The following is a 16,066-nucleotide window of genomic DNA, read 5'->3' as shown; positions in this document are numbered from 1 at the left end:
GAGACAGATAACCATGCAGCCAGAAGACGGTATGATAGGGACTGTTTGTAATAAAGAACTGGGCTAGGCTTTATCCCTGGTTCCTGGGAGATAAGCCATAAACCCTTGGGATTTCCCAGTGATAGGAATGTCTTCGTTATTCCTGGTGAGCCCTGCTAACCACACCTGAAAGTTAATGCTGACAGATGGCTCAGGTTGGGGGCGGCCCAGGTACAGAAAGACCAACCACGTGATTAGAGGGTTGGGGCTTGAGCCCCATGATACCTGCCTGAGTTCTGGGGAGGGGAAGGGGGCTGGAGATTGAGTGCAACCACGTACCAGTGATCAATCGTGCCTGTGTAATGACGCTTCAATTAAAACTCTGACACTGACGCTTGAGTGAGCTTCCCTGGTTGGCAATACTCTGCGTATTGTTACACACGGATGTGCCAGGAAGATAACACATCCCCGAGGACAACGGAAGCCTGGCGTTTGGAAGCCTCCCAAACTTCTCCCCGTGCATCTCTTCTTTTGGCTGGTTAAGTATAGTGCTGTCAGTGAGGTCTGTGAGTCTTCCCAGTGAATTATCAAACCTGAGGGAGTCCATGGGGACCCCCAAACTTGCAGCTGGTGTCAAAAGTCTTGGGCAGACTTGGCAGTCTAGAGAGCTGAAGTCAATTTGCAAAGCTTGGCCTAACTCTGGGTAGGCTGTAATATAGGAAATTTAGGGTGCTATGGGCACAGAAAAGAGGCTCGCGTGATCCAGACTGGATGCGGGGAAAGATGCCCCTAGAAAAATAACCTCTGGCACTTGGATGGTTAAGCATTCAAGCTCAAGGTAACTCTTTAGACAAGTAGGGTCAATTGCATAGAGGATGTTTAGTTCTCAGCAAATCACTGTCATTGCTTAAGTCCCACAGAACAGAAAGACTTCTGATTTTGCTTAGGAAGTGTCCCTGTCTTAGTTTTACCCAGCCAACAACTGAAGCAGAATATCAGGCTCTCAAGGAGCACAGAGTAGACAAACGTACAACCACACCTCAAAATGGTGCCGTTAGGACCAGGGTTTTGTTAGGATGAGCTGCTGATTATGTGTATAGATTGAGGTGAAGCCTGGGGGTCATCCAGTCACACTGTGCACTATTCCCTTCATGGAAGGAAGATTTTATTAACCCTCTTTGCAGAAAGAATTTACAAGGCACTGAGAGTCCGTAAGATATATTTAAATTAAACAACAAGCTCTTAACAGAGGAGGGCATGTCATTAATATATTATTTAACAATGATTTCCTCAATTACCTTTTTCTGAAGCTCTTATTTAGGATGTGCTTCTTGAGTAAATGTATATAATTTCTCCCTTCTTTCCCTGCCAATCCAAATATACTCTCCTATAGAAATTGGTTTTTTAAAAAATCTAAGGTGAAAGTGACTAGGGAGACCTAAATTGTTTACCCCAAATGGCATGCTTCAGCATTTACTTACCACTCTGTTTTGAAATGACCTACTTATATGTAAATTTCTTACCTCAGTTTTACTCTACACAAGAACATGGACCGTATCTGTACCCTCAGCTTCCAGCACAGTGACAGGGCAATTACTTAATATGTATCTGTTCAATCAAACGAAACACTGAGGACATGCAGCAGAGGCGGCGGTGAGGATGCGTTGGTGGTGAGCGATGCAATTTTAGAAGAATTGCCAGAGGGCTCCCACAGGTGTGCAAAGACCTGCTGGAGACAGGGAGTGAGCCACGTGGGCTTGGGGGAGGAGCACCCACACAGGGGACAGAGTAAGTGCGCAGATCCTGAAGTGAGAGCCTGCCTCAGTGTTCAAGGAGAGGCAAACGCACCAACATGGCAGGAGCAGAACAAGCAGGAAATGGGAGCAGAGAGGAAATGGGGGGTGGCTGAGAGGACTGTGTCTGATTGACCTATGTGGTCGTTGGAAGGTTTTGAGCAGACTGCTATGAACTTACATATTTTAACAAGGTCGCTTGGGCTTCTGGGCTGAGAACAGATGGGAGGGGGGAGAAGAAGGCAGGGAGACCTACTAGGGGCTATGGCAGAAGTCCAGGCAGCTGGGACCAGGGTGGCAGCAGTGAAAGTGGGGGGAATGGTCAAAACCTGGATGTAATTCGAAGGTAGAGAGGACAGGATTGGCTGACAGATCAGACATGGGATGCGAGAGACAGAGCAGTCAAAGGTGACTCCAAGGTTTGGTCCAAGCACTGGAAAGGTGCCACTTACTGAGATGGGGAAGGCTGAGAAAAGGACACATCTAGGAGGAGAATATCTGGCGCTGAGTTTGGGACATGCTAAGTTTGGGATACCTGTTGGGCATCCAAGTGTTTCCTTCTCCTGATGGCATGTATCGGATAGATAGACAGATAGATAGATATGAGTCTGCAACTTAGAAGAGAGGTCCAAGCTAGGGACACAAATTTTGGAATTATCAGCATATGGAAGGGATGAGTGTACCGAGAAAAGGAGATGAGAAACAAAGAGACTTACATCTTCCAAGTTTCTAGAATTAGCATTAATACCAGCATGCACCCCATTAGTCACATTCCACTCCAACTCTTCTCTTCCCCATAAATCCAGGGCAAAGCCCATTCTGACTGTCTTCTGTGGCCAAAAGGGGTGAACCTGGGATGAATGTGTAGGGCTGTCACTCAGCATACAGTTGATGTCTGGCATGGGTGGTGTTCAGTGTATGAGCGCCTGTAGCAGCGAGTAATTATTTCAAGGGAAATGATAACCTAAAATGGTGCTAAAATGTCCTAAAACTAGGGTGAGGGTCTGGATAAAGAGCAAGGCTTCGGGGATAACACTGGAAAAGTCAAACTGCATCCCTTTTCCCATATTCTATTCTGGGAAACCCTAGTGTTAGGCCTTCTCAGAGTGGAGCCAATGCACCTGCTACCCTCCTATACTCTCTCTGGGTGACTTTAAGTGCCACAGTTTCCCTACAGTCCACAGTATGTCATTCTTCTCAATAAAGCCAAATTAGTAAATGCATAACTAAATGTGATTCAAAGTGAGTAACTGAAACAAACTCACAAATCAAGAAGAAGCTAATTTGTCAATCCATGAGTCCCAATTTGGGGCTCAAAATAAAAAACCTAATCTACTGGCTGCCCCCTGCCCAGGGTGTATAACAACAAATAAAGAGGGTCAGAGGCTTGCTCCTAAGTGTGGCAGGGGCCAGAGGGGTTCTTTGACAAATGCTGCCATGAATGATCTGAAATGCTTTCAGAATCTTTGAAAAACAGCATGACTTTTCCCAAGGAGGGGAGAGTCAAACAAAGCAGCTTGTTTCAAGTGAATGGAAGTCTTCTTTCTTGCCCAAAGATGAGCATCACCTCTTCACGGTGCCTCCAGATCATGGACCCTTGACTTTGGAATCACAGAAGCTAAGACGGGGAAACCAAAGCCAAGAACAGCTGCTCCCTCGAAGTTGCAAAGCTGGAAGACCCCAAGCCCAGATTAGAGCTCGTACCTTCTGATCGCCAGTCCAGAATGTTCTATACACCAGGGCAAATTGATTTTGAACTTAAAAAAAAATTCATTTGGGTTTGAATCAACTGAAGTTGGAATTCGAATAACCCCAACACTCTGCTCTGTATTTAGCAATGAAATACTTTCCTTAGTGTTAGGCATTCAAGGTGCCCCAATAAAGAACACGTCAAGGTTCTGAACCCAGAGAGGTGGGAGATGGAAACGTCACCTACAGAGGTGAGAGCAGCGGTTGTGATTTCTATCTGTGGGCAAGTGGGCTTTCCTACTGCTGAACCCTAAGACTGCACAGACATACAGCACAAGGACAGAGTCAGCCCTGTGAAATGTACAGATGGGAAACAAACCAGAATTCATGCTCCCAGGAGCATCCTCACTCCCAGGGTAAAAGGGAATAGGGTCTGGGCTACAGAATCACCGTTCTCCTTCCAAATCCACCATCAGATTAAATCACTCCTCACCCCTTCTGGGAGGATGGAGAGAGGGGCAGAAAAAGCGAGCAGGACTGTTATTGCTGGTGGAGCTCCCTCCACATGGAAGAAGCGTCAGGAGACTCGAAGCAGCAGGCAGGGAGGGGATGGGGAGCAGATCAGTCCTCTCCCCTGATTCACTCAGAGCCACAGTCTCCTAACCCGCAAGATGGACACGAATATCTCAAATGACAAATTTTGTGTGAAGCACCTGGCACAGCGCCTGGCACAAGGTAGGTGCTCCAAAATGATAGTTATTACGATAGAGCAGAGGGAGGAGAAGGAAAGGGAGGGCAAGGCAGTGGGGAGAGAGTTGCAAACCAGTGTGGTGGGGAAGGAGGCAGACACCCTAGCCAGAACACCTGAATTGTGAGACTGGAGGGTGTGTGCTGCGTGCGTCAGGCGGCCTGGCGAGGACCCACGTGGGGCTGTGAAGATGTGATGCCGTCCGGAACAGTGTGCGTCTGTAATGTGCTGAAGCTGGAGTCACTGTAACTCGGTGCTGTGCTGAATGAAGTGGAAGAAATGCTATTAAATCTGTGACTCCATGAGGTAATAATATTCCCAGCGAGCCCACGCCTACAGAAATACACCCAGAAAGGAGGCTTTCCAGGAGCCCCCTCTAAGTTATAACAAGCTGCCTATCTCCCGCTGCCAGGATGCAGAGAAAAAATGAAAACCAGTTTCCAAATACATTATAAACTTGGTGACCTGCTTCACCTCCCTTGGTTTAGTGACGAGCTTGGCTGCCTTTTGGGCACGGAGAAAGAAACATAAGGCCAGGATTAAGTCTCCTGGCTTTTGAAGGCATCAAGAGTCAAAAAATGCTTTCAGCTGGCATTTCTCTCTGTTACTCAGTCAGCTTTGATGGATTTATTTTCTTTGCCCTACTTCATGGAAGTTACTGGGGCCAATTACTGCAAAGATGATCGCCACGGAGTTTTTTATGTGGACACTAGGCGGCGCTGTCTCTCCAACTGTTTCTGATCTCCTTTCCAAAGTGCAGACTGGTTTCATTAATCTCCTCCTTAGACCTTTCTAACTTGCAATAAGAGTGAGGAATTCAATGGTCAGAAAGGCACTTACTTTCTCCAATCTGTGGGTCTCTGAGCCCCGAGAGAGCGGTAGAATCCTTTATACACTTCACACTCTCACAATTTTATTTCTCTCTGTTGCAAGTGAAGCAATTAGAAAGAAGCACCATATTCTGATATTCATAGTCAGCAACCGGCAGTCTTATTCATCTTTGACTTGTGCATTTTGACTCATTTTACAAGGCTTTTCTTACTGCAAATTACAATGTCTTTCCAATTTACTTTTTTAATTCTGTAACAGTATTCTCCACTTGAGGACATTTCTAGTTCTGTTTAAAGACCAGGACCTCTTACACAGACTGGAGTCTAATATCCTGGCCAGGAGACTGTGAGTCTTGCAGCTCTGCAGTCATTTTCCTCTGGGATTTATGGAGCTAGCAGCAATTGGGTGGGGGGGGGGGTGGGGTGTCCCACCATGAAGAGAAGTGCCTCAGCAAAGTTAGGCCCCTTTGCTAAAGTCATACAGAGTCAAAGATTGGGCCCTAGGCCTCCTGATTCCCGATGCAATGCTTTCTTTATGACACTCCACTGTCTCCTTAAGTCCAAATATCTACACATGCTTGGATTGATAATACATGTTACGTGTTGTTTGCAGATTGTTGCTGGGATATCTGTAATTCTAAATAAAGATCCGGTGGCTTCTAAGCAGCATGTGTACATTTAAGAGAAAAGCAATATTCTAACTTCTGACAAAACATCAAGTATCAAGAATATCACTTACCAGAACTGACTTTATAAGAATGCCGCCGGGGGACCAGCAAGCTGCCTCGTTCCAAACATCTGCCATGGACCCTCCCAGGGCCAGGGAGAGCTGGGTGGCAGAGTCCCAGACTTTTCTCTGAAGTGTTCCCAATCCTTTCTCTCTCTGTGTCTCTCTCTCTGACTCTCTGTCTCTCTCTGTCTGTCTGTCTCTCTCGGTCTCTCTGGAGAGTCTTGCCTCTTGGAGTTACCAGAGCGTGGGCTTATACTACCAGCCTCTGACCACAATATCTTTACACTATGAGAGAAGAAAGGAAAATGTTCTTAAATTTAAAATCTGTGTTTTCCCTGGTATTTACAGATCTTGTAAATCTAGTCAATTTTAGATTGGTTTGTATTTTGCATGGTCTCTAGTCTCAGTTACTAAAGGATTAATGTGCTTCTCAAGGAAAGAGCCCACTCTGGCCTCTAATATTACTCTCCCCAGTTTCATGTAGAAACTGGAAGGCTGCACAGTCTTCTCTATAATAAGCTACCTGGTTCCACCAATGTGGGTTTTTCTGCCTTACGAGACACAGACAGCTCAGTCCCAATTACAGGTAAAATCTCTACTATTTCAGGAGGTTTTTTTCTCCCTTTATTTTCATTAATGAAGTATGAAAGTTTTTATTATTAATTCCACTAGATACCAATTTTAAATCAATTAAAATTGAAATTTGAGGATTGCTAGGAGGGGAGGGATTGAGGAAGTAAGTTACACATTTTCCAGGGATATGAAATAAAACGAACGTGATTCATTCACTTATTCATTTATTCACAGAATATGTATGGAACACTTATTTTATTATGTATGGAACATTTATAATACTATGCTTACTATACATCAAGAACTGATCTGGTCTTGGAGGGAGACAATGGTGAATCAGACCCACTCAGTCTACAAATATTCTGTGAATAAGTGAATGTATGGCATTTATATCATTTCAATTCAATTTAAATTTATATCATGGTATATACTCTGGCTACAAAATTCTCCTCTACCCTGGGTTCAAATGCTTTCTACCTGACCCAAGTACTTTTATGATAAATACATACAACATAATCCTCCACTGGTTACCAGCATGTTATACTGGTAGCAGACCTGCCTTTGAGGCCACAGTCCCCAAAGTTATGAAATCAAGGGCAGGGTCATTATATGAAAAGGGAATCAGGCTGGGCTAGGCCAGGACCGAGGCAAACTGGGGGGCAGAGCTCCCATATCTTCCGAAGGGGCTGCAGCTGATGGCTGCCTTGGGGGAACAAGGCTGCACTATGAGATCTTCAAATTAGGAAATCTGCGTTGTTACATGAAACCTCTGATTTTTAATATGTGACAAGAGATACTGTTAGAGCACTTTTTGGACCAAATAAAACATGTTTGTGGGCTGATTCAGGCTGTCAATCTGAGACCTCTGATCTACAGTTTCAGATTATGTGAACCTTCTAAAGAGGATAATAAACCTCAGATAGTTCAGAAATACCTGGATGAAGATGGCTTTCTTCAGACTTAGACGTCTGTCATCCCTAAATGGAAACATCTGAAAATTAAACATCCTGTTGACACGTTCTCTGAACATCACCAAAGCTTCTAAAGAGCTTGTGCAGAAGTCTGAACTAGAAAGGGGTGTAAGCTATTACAGGGAAAGATTACCTATGTTGTAGTCTCTCTGCTTGTTTTTTTATTGAGATGAAAAACAAGTGGTTTTGAACCTCTGAAAAAGGCTTCTTAAGATGTAGAAGAGAAAGGGATTTTTATCTTAGCAGAATCTAATACAATGCCTCAAGTAAATCAATACATTTATTATCAAAACAAAGCTTCAAAGGAATTTTTGGGTTAGTACTCTCCAACTTCTCTCTCTTATAAAAGCAAAGAAAATGTTGGTTCGTGCTTCAGATCATATTTTCAGTCAAAAAACATTTATGGAGCTCCCAGAATAACCTGGCATCCTGAGATGTAGAGTTTATCACTCTCTGAAGGCCCTTCAGCACAGAGTCTGCCTTTCAATAAACCATGCTCAACACATATTTATTGAATGCTACTCTCTAACAAATCTGTTTTGAAAACAGATTTGATCTTCTAGTAATGGCCACATGAAGGGATCAGGCAATTCCCTTTCATAGAAACAAGCATAAAAGTGGACAAAATGTTCTTTAAAATTGTTTCAGCATGTAGACACCTACCAAAGGCAGAAAATAAATTAAGAAACATTTATTCCGAAACACAAAAAATGATAAAACTTTGGGTAAGAATGGTGAGAGTCTGTGCCCTTTGCCTGGGGCTGCTCCTATACTTCCCTCCCCCAGCTCAGTTTGCAAGAATTACAGCCATACCAACTTAGGCTAGCTGCAATAAAAAAGCAACTTTGCTGTTAAAGAAGACTGATTTGCCTTGGGGCAGGGGTGGAGGAAGGAGGCGGGCAAACACCCGTGACATTCACAGCTAGAAATGGCAGATTTAGTTTGGGATAGACTATAAAAACCTGCAGCTTTTTTTAGACCAATGTTGTATTTCCCAGTTTAAGATGAGCAGCCAAGTGGCCAGAAATTTAGTAGGGAGACACTGGAATTTAGAGCATCATAAAAGGACTAAGATAAGCTCTCCTCCTCAACATTCCTGGCTGACAGGGAAACTACACATGTGTGGAGGAGATCCTAAGGATCCTTGAGAAAAGTAAAAACCAAAGGAGACTTGAGAACTGGCTGCAACTTTGAGTGTTCTCCTCAACCACACACAACTCAATTGGCACTTCGAGGGTGGAATTCTAATGGGTTCAAAGTGTCTGAACAAAACTTGAGCCCTAATCATTGGTTGAACAGAAGCTCTACAGAAGGAGAAATGATCCCCCCACCCCCCCAACCAGTGAACTAGGCTAAAAAATAAATATAGGAAAAACAAATTGGCAGAGACATCAGCAGTTACACACTATAAGAAAGACAAACTCCACAGTGTAAGTCCAGACAAGTGATTCATCATTTAATTAATCAATCAATTAATTAATCAATCAATCTATGTAACAACACTCTGGAAAATAAACCTAAATCTAGAGTTACTACAGTATATTAAATAAAATGTCCAATATTCAGCTAAAATTACTAGACGTGTAAGGAAACAAGAAAGCGCAACCTACTGTCAGGGGTGGAAAAAAGTCGTTAGAAACCAACTCTGAGTGAACCTACATGTTGGATTTAGCAGATAAGACTTCAAATAGCTATTATGAATGTGTTCAAAGAATTAAAGAAATTGTATATTTAAAAAGTTAAAGAAAAATATGCTAACAATTAGTTGACTAATAAGGAGTTTTTACAGAGAAACAAAAGTTATATAAAAGAACCAAATGAAAATTCTAGAAGAGTATAATTGAAATAAAAAATCCACTAGATAGAATCAACAGCAGACTTGAAATGACAATAGAAAGAAGAGGAAACTTAAAGATACATCAATAGAAATTACTGAATCTGAAGAACAAAGAAGGAAAAAATTGGAAGAAAATTAACAGGTCCTCAGAGACCTTCCAGATAATGTTACCCATTCCAATATGTGTGTAATGGGAGTGCCAACAAAAAAGGAGAGAGTGGAAAAGGATAAAAAATTTGAAGAAACTGAAATTTCCCAAAACTTGATGAAAAAGCATTCACTTACAGATCCAAGAATTTCAACAGGCATCGAATAAAATAAGCACAAAGAGAACTATGTATGAATACATCATTGTCAAACTGCTGAAAGCCAAAAATAAAGAGAAAATTTTCAAAGTGGCAAAAGAAAATGATTCACCAGGTATAAAGCAATAACGATACAATTAATAGCTGCTGATCCTCAGAAACAATGGAAGCTAGAACACAGTGGAAAAATAAATCCAAGGTGATGAAAGAAGAATGTGTCAAAAAGGAATTCTATATTCAATAAAACTATTCTTCAAAAATAAGGTGAGATAAAGACACTTTCAGATAAACAAAAACTGACAAAATTCTTTGATAACAGATGTGTTACAATAAATACTAATGTTTCAGTCCTTCAAGCTGAAGGGAAATGACACCAGATGATAACTGGGATCCATGGGAAGGAATGAAGAGCATTAGAAAGAGTAAATATTTGGGTAAATATAAAAGATTGATGATTGTATATATTTTTCTTTTCTTTCCTTCTTGTAATTTCTTTATAAAACATAAGTTTGTTTAAGACAATAATTATAATACTGTAATTATTCTTACAATATAATTATACCTATATTATCAAATAGGTTTGTAACATATACAGCAATAGAAGGGATGAGGACCTTGTACTAGTGCAAGGCTGCTATATTTTATTCAAATTCAATTAGTATTAGCTAGAGATGGTGATAAATTAAAGATTCCTCTAAAGACACAAGTTACTAAAATGGATTCAAGATAGAAAACATCTCAACAAATACAGTTTAATCATTTCATAAGACAGCACATATTAATAATAAAAATTCACACACAATTAGGAATAAAGGGGAATTTTACCAACTTGATGTTAAAAATCTACAAAAAACTTACAACTAATACCATACTTAATAGTAAAAGACTGAAGGCTACCCCCCTAAGAATAGGAGCAGGACAAGGATGCCTACTTGTACCACTTCTATTCAAAACTGTGGAATAAGGCAAGAAAAATAAATAAAAGGCACACAAATTGCAAAGGAAGAAACAGAACTGTCCTTATACAATCTTATATGTAGAAAATACTAAGGAAGAGTCAGAAAAGCTACTAGAATTGGTAAGCAAGTTTAGTAATGTCACAGGTTATAAGATCAACATATAAAAATCAATCCAGAGCATTATTATACACTAGCACCAATTGATTAAAAAATAAATTGAGAAAATAAGCTCATTCATGTAAACAACAACAATAATTAAATGCTTAGGAATAAACTTAACAGATGAAATGCAAGACTTAAATTAAGGAATACCTAAATAAATGGAGAGATATACCACATCCATGTATTGAAAGATTCAATGTATTAAGATGGCACTTCTCCGGGGCTTCCCTGGTGGTGCAGTGGTTGAGAATCTGCCTGCTAATGCAGGGGACACGGGTTTGAGCCCTGGTCTGGGAGGATCCCACATGCAGTGGAGCAAGTAGGCCCGGGAGTCACAACTACTGAGACTGTGCGTCTGGAGCCTGTGCTCTGCAACAAGAGAGGCCACAATAGTGAGAGGCCTGCACACCACGATGAAGAGTGGCCCCCGCTTGCCACAGCTAGAGAAAGCCCTCGCACAGAAACAAAGACCCAACACAGCAAAAATAAATAAACTAATTAATAAACTCCTACTCCCAACATCAAAAAAAAAAAAAAAGATGGCACTTCTCCCCAGTGATCTTTAGATTCAATACAATTCCTATTAAAATCCCAATAAGCATTTTTATAGAATCTGACAAATTAAACTAAAATTTATATGGAAATAAGAAAGGACCTAAAATATCCAAAACAATTTTGAAAAACAAATGAAGAGCAAATTTGTTAGGATTTACACTAACTGATTTCAAAACTTACTGTAAAGCTACAGTAATCAATACAATGTGGTACAGCAATAAGCACAGACACATACATAAATGAAGGAGAACAAAGAATTCAGAAATAAATCAAAACATATATGGTCAATTGATTTTCAATGGAAGCGCTAAGGAAATTTGATGGAGGAAGAATAGTATTTTCTAAAGTTATACTGGATATTCATATATTTATTGATATTGAATCAATATCAATTGGATATATCAATAACAAATAGATCAATTGGATATATATTTTAAAAACTCAGCCTGACCCCTATCTCTCACCAAACACAAAATTAACTCAAAATGTTACCCCTAAATATAAGACTGAGCTAAAACTATAAAATTTTTTGGAGAAAATTATTGTTTGACTTAGATTAAGCAAATTTTTAAAAATATGACACCAACAGACCACTTAGAAAAGGAAAAATTGATCACTGGACTTCAAATATGAAAAGTTTGCTCTTCGAAACACCATTAAAAAATTAATAGAGGCCACAGACTGGGAAAGAATATTTGCAAAGCATGTATCTCATAAACAACTTCTATTCAGAATATATAGATTACACTTGCAGCTCCATAGTAAGATAAAAAATTTAAATCACAAAAGATTTGAAAAGATACTTCTCCAAAGTTATATAGAAATGGCAAATAAGCACATTAAAAAATGCTCAAAATCCTGTCATTGAGAAAATGCAAATTAAAAACACAATGAGATACCTCCATAAAATCACTATAAAATGGCTAAAATCAGACAGACTGACACCACTAAGTGTTGACAAGGAAGTGGAGAAACTGGAAACTGCATACATTATTGGTGGGAATATAAAGTGGGGCAGTCTCTTTGAAAAGCAGTTTAGCAGCTTATTAAAAAGTTAAAGATACACTTACTATATGACTCAGCAATTTCACCCCAAGGTATTCGCCAAAGAGAAATGAAAATGTGTCCACACAAAGATTTCTTACACTAGTGTTATTCATAATAGCCAGAAACTAGAAACCATCCAAACTGCTGTCAACTGGTAAATGGATTTACAAAATATGGTTATCCACACAACTCTTCAGCAATTAAAAGGAACAAACTATTGATAACATGCTACATGGATAGTCCTTAAAAACACTGTGGTAATTAAAAGAAGCCAGACAGGAAAAAAAAAACTATATATTACATAATTGGATTTATATATAATGTCTAGGAAAGACAAAACAATACAAAGATGAATGGTTGCATGGGACTGGTGTGTGGAAGCAGATATTGACTGTAAACATTCAGAAGGGAACGTTTGGGGTGATGGAAATGTTTTAAAACTGGATTGGGGTGATGGCTGCACAGCTGTACAAATTCACTTAAACTCATGTAACTATACACTTAAAATAGATAATACATGTCAAGGACTGAAGTTTTTTAATTTAAAAGGTATGCACATCTTCAGCTTTCTTTAGATATTTCCAAACTGTTCTCCAAAATGGTTGTACATTCCCACCTACAATGTACAAGATTTCCTGATGGTCTTTATCCAACACCTGATATTGTCGAACTTACTCTTACATGATAAGGGTAAATTCATAAATCATTTTGGTTTTCTCTGTCCTATTTTGTGTAAGATGAAGATATTATGCACATTCTATTATTTTGTATTTAAATTGTTCATAATTAGAACTATTCTTTTTTATTATTAATTTTTATTGGAGTGTGGTTGCTTTATACTGTTGTGTTAGCCACCACTGAACAACAAAGTGAATCAGCCATACACATACAGATATCCCCTCCCTTTTGGACTTCCCTCCCATTTAGGTTACAAGAGAGAACTATTCTTGATTACAAGTTTCTCTCTTGTTTTTACATAGACAACACCTACAGGTAGACACTAGTAGAAATGCAGACCGTTTGTATGTATTCTAGGATGTGGCTAAAAGCTATATATGTATGCCTTGTAGAATCTACTTTTTTTTTTTTTTTTCGGTACACAGGCCTCTCACTGTTGTGGCCTCTCCCATTGCGGAGCACAGGCTCCGGACACACAGGCTCAGCGGCCATGGCTCATGGGCCCAGCTGCTTCACGGCATGTGGGATCTTCCCGGACCGGGGCACGAACCCGTGTCCCCTGCATCGGCAGGCGGACTCGCAACCACTGCGCCACCAGGGAAGCCCAGAATCTACATCATTATTTTTGCTCTTCCTGAGGATGATCAAACTGGTCATGGTGTGGTGATATAGTCAAGACTAAATCTGCCAAACTAGAAGATGCTAACATGCAGCTATTTTAATAATTCATTCATAGGTTGTCATCTCTGTTCCACTGTCTGCAGGCTAAAGCCAAACTATTTCAAGCCATGTCAGTCTATTCTAGTGTGGAAAAACAGTAGGGGGAGGGGGAGGAACAATTTCATAGCATAACCCCTTGCAAACTATTCTAGAAAAAGTCAACAATTTTTCCATATTTAAGCAAAACTCACATTGCACTTCAATCCCCTTTTCTCTTTAATGACCATTACAAAAAATGGAAAATACCTTCTGTCCAGGTAATTAAAAGTACTCAATTGCCAGCGAGGGATTTTTTTAGCTGCTTTTAGTTGCCAACCCAGTGATGATGATGATGATGATGGCGACGAAGAATGTTTACCTAGGAACCAAAGAATACAAAACATAATCCAGAATATGTGTGTGTGTGTGCATGTGTGTGTGTGTGTGCGCACGTGTGTACAGATGCACGCACACAGAATGGGATTGCTCTTTCTATTTGGAAACTACAACGCCCCTCTTGCACAGATACCTTTTGGATAAAGCTAAAATTCAGGTAAGGGCCGGTCATCTTCCCTGCAGTGCATTCAAAGGGAGGTGACACTGTGAGGGGTGGCTATAAACTGAAGAACAATAGTCTCATTCAATACCCTAAGCTATTGGACAATGTCAGCACAGAGTTGCTGGAGATGTGACTCATCAACTCTTTTTTGCAACCTCTACTCTTCTAAAACTCCATCTCCTTTGGTTTTCAAGTTATGCCACCCAAGATCTAGGAAAAGAGTAACCAGATTTTAAAGAATGTTAAATGCCAGGGATATCAGTAACTTAATTCCCAAATGGTATCATATAAACAGAAACCCACTGCACTGGAAACCACTGGACTCTAAACTCCTAGAAGTCAGTAAGCCTGCCTTCACCCCTGCGCTCCCATAGCGTAGCACCGGGCCCAGGGTGGTATGCATAGCAAGCAGTCAATAAATATATTTGAAAAGGATGAATGCTGCTTACAGGGCCTGTTGCTACTCACAGGCTGGGTATGGGTCTGGATTCCTGTCCCTCCCTGAGCTACGCAGGGCTTTTTGCTATAAATGAGCTGCCTTCCCCTGCTTGCTGTGAGCCAGGTTTTTGTCCATCTGCTGCCATTGTTTCCCAGCTATGTTGTATTGCACACGGTTATTCTTTAGTGGGTCATTACAGCATCTGTCTGCCCACCTTGTGCATGCCCCGTCTCAGTTCACCAGACAGCAGCTGCTGGAGCATCCTGCCCCTCTCCATCATCTGCACAGGTTCAGTGCCGTCAAGCCTGCTTGCAGAAATCACCATTTCATTACTTGGGGGTGGCTGCACTCCAGGACTGGTTACTAGGATCCTGGCCTGCCATTTAATATCCCTATAGGTAATTTTTTTTCACCAGATGTGTTGCCCACAAGAAATTTCAGTTTCATGGATGTGTACAAGGATACAAACAACCATCACCACATAGATCTTTATTAGTAGTAATTTTTTTTTTAGTAGAAAGTGACCCTGGAAGCCACATTAATAATAAGAGAAGAAAGGTCTCATTTTATAAAGGCTGAACTTCCAGAAACCCTAATCCTCATCCAGAATTAACCTTAAAAGAGGAGAGAGAACACTGCCACAAAGCCCATGTGCTTTATTTGTCCCCCTTAAAGAGAAGCTTCCTGATGGTTCATGGCCATTAAGATGAAACTCGGTTACATGCAGTATACAGCTTACAATACGATAAGCCAGAAGTTTGTTTTTTGGGGTTTTTTGGGGGGTTTTTTGCGGTATGTGGGCCTCTCACTGTTGTGGCCTCTCCCGCTGCGGAGCACAGGCTCCGGACGCCCAGGCTCAACGGCCATGGCTCATGGGCCCAGCCGCTCCGCGGCATGCGGGATCCTCCTGGACTGGGGCACGAACCCGCGTCCCCTGCATCGGCAGGTGGACTCTCAACCACTGCACCACCAGGGAAGCCCAGAAGTTTGTATATTAAGTTGACTGTTTGGAACTCAGGCTTCTGTTCCCTTTTGACAACTTTACTTGTCATAAAATTGAAAGCAGTAAAATTCAGGTTGTACCCATACTGATACAGTGCATCCAAAAACTGAGTTTCCATGTCTTTTGCTATGACGTAAAACTGATGGCCTTTCTTACAGCGATTTCCCTAACATTTTTGTTTACTTTTCTATAAACTTTTATGATAAAAAAAATAAATTTCTAAGCCAATCATAAAGGTATGTTTAACATACAGCGGGTCCAAATTATATTAGTGTCATAAGAACCTCTACAACAGGAAGAACACTGTTACTTGGTGAAATTCATTCTAAGTCTGCTATCAAGGAGGCGAGAATAGCCCTCCTCGTGGCCCGTATTCCCTCCTGCACTCATTGCAGAGTTTCACTGGCAGCAAGAAGAGAGAATAAAGCAATAAGGTTGGGCAGGCTCCATGGTAGAGACAAGGATAAGCAGGTCCTAACAGGTAGAATAACCCCGTCTCCCGAGAGCCGC

The sequence above is a fragment of the Hyperoodon ampullatus genome (genome assembly GCF_949752795.1).
Source record: "Hyperoodon ampullatus genome assembly, chromosome: 13".
NCBI classification, from domain to species: Eukaryota; Metazoa; Chordata; class Mammalia; order Artiodactyla; family Ziphiidae; genus Hyperoodon; species Hyperoodon ampullatus.
Note: the sequence above shows the minus strand (reverse complement) of the source record.